At 37.5% G+C, this 6970-nt stretch overlaps 1 long non-coding RNA gene across 1 annotated transcript; it reads right to left on the bottom strand.

Moving 5' to 3' along the window:
- Positions 1 to 3151: 3151 nt before the first annotated feature.
- LOC139265330 (uncharacterized) lies at positions 3152 to 6864 on the bottom strand. The gene is made up of 2 exons (XR_011593532.1): positions 6754 to 6864; positions 3152 to 5566 (listed from the first exon to the last, which is right to left on the bottom strand). It is a non-coding gene; the product is annotated as an uncharacterized lncRNA (long non-coding RNA).
- Positions 6865 to 6970: the final 106 nt, after the last annotated feature.

Raw genomic sequence — 6970 nt, 5'->3', positions numbered from 1 at the left:
GGCAATGAAAATACCCATTACCAATATCAGCTCTATTGTTTAGGAACTTCTGAATGTTTGGAAGGAGGGAGAAAGAAAATGTATATGAAAAGGTCCTAAATCCAGTGTAAACAAGTTGACTGCTATGAAGAGGAATGTTCTAACTGCTCGACTTTACAGAAAGCAAGGATTGAAACACTTGAATGAGGTAGATTCTGAACACCTCAGCACTTTATGAAATATTCCTTTAACCCTATTCCTGCCCCAATTTTTGTTGCACTGAAGTGGAATCGGGAAAGGGAGAGTGAGGAGCTTTTCATTATTAACTCTTTACCTTCCCAGTTCTTCTACTGATAAACTCTTTACCTTCCCAGTTCTTCTACTAAGCCTAAATATGTATCTAGTATAAGGATGTAGTTCCACAGCCTAAAGGTTACATTCTAATACTTCCTTGCTGTAATTGCGATATATGTTGTGTTTGATTGTATTCTCTGCCCCTAGATATTGAATGGCTTTTTGATACCCAATGAACAATTAGTTCGTAATAGCTTTATTTAAGTAAGTCCAGCTGAAGGGAAGCAGAAAGAGTTAATTGAATACTATTGCAAACTCACAATCATGCTTTTGATGCATGTTCCAGAAACATCAACTGATAGTACACAAAGCTCCAAACAAGACAAAACAAATAAAGTGGAATGCAGCACAGATTAACTAATTCATTGTTGATAAAGATTTACAGACGGTAGTTGTTTTTAGAATAACTGCGACACTTTTTTATCATAATGCCTATAGTAATTCATCTGCTTGGCTTGCTGAACCATGAGATGAGCTCAATGCCACTCATACCTGATAGTGTTACTGTTGCTATCACATGATTTCGTGTCACTAGGGGGGAGGTCGTGTCTCTACTCTCTTTTGCTTCTATCAATTCATTTTAGTTTTCTCATTGAGCTCAGTAACATTGAAAAGATATAATAACTTGAGTGAAAGGCCAATGCAAAATAATTTGTTTCATATGACGACTTTGAATTATTTTGTGGTATCCCACCAGTCTCTATTGACAATGCTATTAACCTAGCTATGGACCAATATAACTATTAGACGTATACCAGCTGGAGGGATTTATAAGAGTTAACCATATGTTGGGCTGAAATGCAAATCATGAGATATAGTACTTCTTTCACTTGATCTGAGATATATCAGTGTGTGAAATAACTTTAAAAAGTTCACGAGTGAGATATGTAGTCACTTTCTAATAATGAAATAGTGTAAGATGAAACATTAGAAATAATACTTCTCTGTGCACTTTGGAAGGTCCTGCATTGGCCTATAGATGTATGCCCCCTGCTGGGTGTACTGGCATTAGAAGGAGTAAAATGGGTTGCAGCTTTTGTGCCTCCTTTCTAAGTGTGACGATGACCAACAGGTGAGTATTACGTATGTAGGGAATAAAACAGGAAAGAAAACAGACGCAGTTAAAGCTGCCAGATTCACACCCTCCCTCCCACCCCACCTAGCGAACCATGTGACAATTTTGTTCAGTTTCATAAATTTTGTTTCAGTGCAGCAGCAATCTTTGTGCATGTTGATTGATATAAAACAGAGCTGCAAAATACTGCAATAGAACTTTAATGTAAAAATAATAATAGAACACTTGGGGATGGATGTTGAAGCAATAAAACTGTTATGTTGAGACTTGTTATAGAATTGAGATATGGTTCAAGTTCTTCATAAATATAGCATTCATATACACAAAAGTGTACTTTAAAACCCTCTGGTATGGATGGTCCAGCACTTCTTAAAGGAATTTGAATTAATTCTGCAATGTAACTCGCTGATTTATATTTAACTGGTATTAGAGTATTATAAGGGAAATAATGAGTTAACAGTTTGCTAGCATGATTTATGAAAAATTTCCATGGGGAAAAGTTCACTAATGCAAAGTAATCTCAGTCTTTCTGCCTGCTGTCTCGCTAGACAATGTGTGTAAATACATATTTCTGTTTGCTGAATTGTGCTTCTGGACATCACTGCACTCGCTCCTCCAATTTATAGCAGAACTTAAAATAGATATTAGAAAATTCATAGCATAAGCTGGAACATGCTTCAGTTTGGTAAAATTCTGCGCCTACAATATTTAATCTAGGTGTTGAAAGGGGGAAAACATTGATATGAATTTAAATTATCATATAAATCAGTTACCACGTGTAAACATAATTCTCATTGCACTGATTTTTAAGAAAAGATTCTAATTATCAAATGATATATTATACTGTAGAGCACTGCATTATTTCACAAGACTTCCGGTAGTGCAGCGTGTTGCAGAGAACACAATCTATTTATTAAGCCACAGTGGAGGCGCACATTAAATGAGCATCAGACGCCTCTTATTCTTTGGTTAATCTAGGCTCTGTCTCAGAGCAACTGAAAGACAGAATGATACACCCTCTGTGTTTCTCTCTATTTGTTTCTCTGTTTTTTCACTCGAGCCTGTTTGGTGTGAACACTATGACCCGAGCAGGGCATGGTGTGTTGGATATAGAGAAACCTTTGTTAAAGTACATAATGATGGAATTAAATGCTTTGTTGATCTCTATACCAGATGCTGGTGGATTTTGTGTGGATTTTCCTGGTGATTTTTTTGTCTTTCAAATCTCTCAAGGAATATATTTGCATATTGCAAATCACAATCTGATCATTGTTTTTTTTGCTTTTCTGAGAATTATCTCAAATACATTCTATGGATTGAAATAGATCTTTATGTTCTGAAGTCACTGATTGAGTTAACACAGAGAAGCACTTGTACACATGTATGCATCTGCTGGAATGCATTTTCCATACAAAAAGTTGCTTAACTGTAGCTTTTGTGCGAACCTATTTTCAGACATTTCTGTTCAGTTTAGTTGTTTTCTTGCTTGTTTCACTTTATATTCGTGCAATAAATTACCTTTGAATAAGAGCAATTTGTAATTTAAGGAATATATATCTGGCATCAATAATCCAAGGATTTAATGGCTACACTGTGTGCAAATTTGCATCATGAGTAGTGGTTGCCTGTGCGGCATGTGTTTTCCTGTTGGCTCATTTCTATGTGTTTTTATAATAGAGTTCATGTGTACCCAGCACATACTTCCACACATACTTTAACACTTAATGTCAGTTCCATAATGGGTTGTGGTCATTTGAAAACTTTAATTTCATATTACTTTTTTACTTAAGCTATGACTCATACAGATAAAATAGATTCTGTGACAATTGTTCAATATTGTAAAGGTTTCACGAAGAGCTCTTGTTCTCCCTACCCCTGAGCCATACTATTTATATTGCCTAATTGGCAATAAAACCTGAATCAAAGTTATGCCAAGGCAGGTCTATTTAGAAAGACCCTAATTTTTAACCACAGAAGAAAAATAGTTGTACACATACATAGAAGAACAATAGCATTTCCTCTGCCCTGTGACTGCTGTCTGAAAAATATTTTGTCTGACTGTGATTGGCTACAAACTGAAGTCAAAATAATGCTGTTAATTTTAAATTTAGGCAATAGTATAAAATGGGTGACATCGAAGTATGAGTGCCCGTTGTCTGCCCTGGATGATTTTTTTTCCTTCGATTGATTTCAATGGAGAGGAAAATCAGGCTTGGTGTATAATGGATGGCTAGTTCGATATCACTCATTTTATACTATCTCCCAACATTAAAATTACCCCCAATGAGAGTAAACATTACTCAATTTTTAATACCATCTACTAAATTGTAATATTCAGCCTCCCTATTTTAGTTGCAGTTGGTGGTGGGCAGGTGGTGGAGGATGGAAAGAAGGTTCACCCAGCTGGTACTGGACTATTCAACCAGGTTGCAGTTGCATTTGATCTCTAGCCATTTGGTTTTGTCAGTGTTTAATGCCCATCAGTGTAGAAGTGAGGTATGTGTTCATAGGTCCTAACCATTATGGAGGAGGGGTGTGTGGGGATGGTGTGTCCTTGTTGCCTGGAAGTCTGGGCAGATCTGCATGGCAGCTTCCAAGATTGGAATCAGATCCTTGGATTACAGTTTTTGAATATCTCAATTATAAGGGCTCTACAACAAAAGCAAAAGCTCAGATAAAGTAGACGCTGCTCTCTAATCCTTGTAAATTAATGAAAACAAAGTAAGGACTTCTAGCCTTACATAGTTAAAGGAATTAAATCAAACAGTGCTTGAGTATGACAACTTAGTATCATTTCTCCAGTGAACTGCAGCCTATTGAGTCTGATGTCATTATGCCCTGGTTCATTGGCATTTCATTAGGTTCAGCTGATCATAAATTATTAGAAATCAAATTTGCACCACAATATTACAACATGGTGTTCAGTTATTTTCTCGTAGCGAGCCTTTTTTGAAATTGCTAGAAAGCTTTACCATGTACCAAGATTTCACACGCGTATTAAGTATGGACTGTTTATCTCATAGTTTCTATTTTATTTATTGTGTAATAGCTTTGAAATGTGCCTACCTTCATTAAAAAGCCTGTTATACACAAGTGTTATTAGATTGCCTCTAATATTTTTGTTAAGTCCTGACTCTAATGTACTGACTTACACGAGACACATGCTGAAGTCAAGGTCACTCAGGACCTGCACCTTTAATTCCAGCTCTCCAGTGCCGCACTTGTCTGAGACCTCCCTTTATATACCTCAGTGGGACAGGTATGGAGTGTCTCCTGCAAGTGCACCCCTGGTGGTAAGGTATGCTTATTGTTACAGGTCATATCTAGTTACAGTCATGTATGGCATGGTAAGATACAGTTATATACAGTAATGTGAGACACATGACAATTTTATGCTCCATTGTTGGACATTCACTGCAGCAAATATCTTGTTATGAAACACAACATTCTTAACTCTCAAGGAAAGCAACGTGCTACATTTGATTCCCTGGTTATTGGACTCTAAAAGGTCATGTCATACTACTTTTTAAATCCTACTAATGTCAATTGTTGTCATAACATGTGCACCCAATAATATTCAACTGACCCCATCTCACTCCCTTTATACGCCCTTTTGTGCATCTGTACCTATATGGGATTCATCAGTTTCTCAACTGGTGAACTATTTCGACAACACTTGTTAAGTGACCATAGGTAGAAAATTAGATTTGTTGAGGTCTGACATCGCCATGAATGGGAGACATAATTGAACCTGTTGTGGCATTCCAGAAAGAACACTTCCACTTCTGCAGAATGACAAAATCGGCTGATTAAAAGGCACAAGATAATGGGAACAACAGTTCTAGTTCAAATCAAAAATGTATTACCTAGATATATTTTGTTCCATACTTTGATATATAAGGGAATGTTGACATTGTCACACCTTATATAATACTGTGTAACATTGCAGCATATTACAAGACATCAATTACAACAGTGACTACAATCCAAAAGTTCTTCATTGGCTGTAAAGCGCTTTGAGATGTCTGGTGGTCGTGAACTGCGCTAAATAAATGTAAGTCTTTTCTTTTCTTCTTTCTCTTCCCTTTCCTTTTCATTTTCCTTTTCTTTCTTTATATAACACAATGGTTATCACATAGTATGTGACATAATATAAATCTGAATGGAAAGATATATAACTTAAGTATAATTGAAAGCTGCTAAAAGCAGAACTCTTTACCAAGAAATCTCAATATAATTAATTTCCAATACAATAAATCTATTTTATAAGATTCCTTTCATAATCTACAGGCTATGATTCAAGGTATATCTTCTGACTCCCTTTCTAAACCATTATAAGCTCAACTTTATTTATTACGTTTTCCATTGTCTATGACTTCTAAAGCTAGTGCTATAAAGGAATCTTATCACTTGTGCATCTTAACCTGTTCAATCCCATGTGTTGTAACAGAATCTAACTATTAAACAAATATACAAGCATATTTTACAAAAAGTTGTTGATGTAAAAAAGGAGAGAAATGCAGTACTGATAATATAATATTCACTGGACATTGATAGACATTGGGCCCAAAATTGCCCAGGAGTTGCTCCATTTTTTTCTGGAGCAACTTGATTTTTCGGGAGCATCTTAAAAATCCCCATTTTGCACATTCAATTTGTGCCAGTGTAAGTGAGTTAGTTAGAATGTTTTTAGTTTCGTTTCATTTTGTTCAAAAGGGGGTGTTACCAGCCACCTACGCCAGTTTTAGCCATTTAAGCCAGTTTGGACAGCTAATAGTTGCTCCAAACTAACTTAGGCCAGCGTATGTGGCCACTTGTGGCTGCAGAGAAAACCCTTGCGGAGAGTTAAGAAATCAGCGCAGGTAGGTACTTAATGACTTGACTAAAGAATGTGAATAGGATCAAGCAGCTATACAGGACTGACAAACTTCACAAAGTTAATTTATTATACAACAGAAGCATTCATGGAAGCTTAAACTGCAAAAATAAAAGAATTAAAGCGACAAAACATATTTACATAATTTTTTCAAAATATCCAAATAAAAAATAGAAGTACCTCCTGCTCGTAGGAAAGTATTTTCATCAACAGGGTTAAGGAAAATCTTGAGTAAGCTCATTAAAATTACTGGCTACACAATTATCACACCCTCCTCCACCCGTGCCCCCCACCCCCACCCTCCGCCATCAAAACTCTCCTCTCTTCCCCCCGCCCCCCACAAAACTCTCCTCTCTTCTCCCCCCCCATCAAAACTCTCCTCTCTCCTCCCCCCTGGATCAAAACTCTCCTCCTTCTACCCCCGCCCCGATTAAAACTCTTCCCCCCGCCCCCTGCCACCCGGACCAACCTGTTTCTTGTAGCCTCAGCGCGGGAATGCAGCGGGCTGGCCTGTGTGGCAGGCTCTCTCGGCCCGGGATAGGGGCAGGACGCATCAAATCGCATGCTGCAATCATCATCATCATCATCATCATCATGGAAGGAGCTACTGCGCATGCGCAAACACTGTACTGCGCATGTGGACAGCTGCCGGCACACTTTTAGGCGCAGGGCCCTAGCTCCGCCCC

The sequence above is a fragment of the Pristiophorus japonicus genome, chromosome 6 (assembly GCF_044704955.1).
Source record: "Pristiophorus japonicus isolate sPriJap1 chromosome 6, sPriJap1.hap1, whole genome shotgun sequence".
In the NCBI taxonomy this organism is placed as follows: Eukaryota; Metazoa; Chordata; class Chondrichthyes; family Pristiophoridae; genus Pristiophorus; species Pristiophorus japonicus.
Note: the sequence above shows the minus strand (reverse complement) of the source record. Positions and strands in the feature narration are given on the sequence as shown.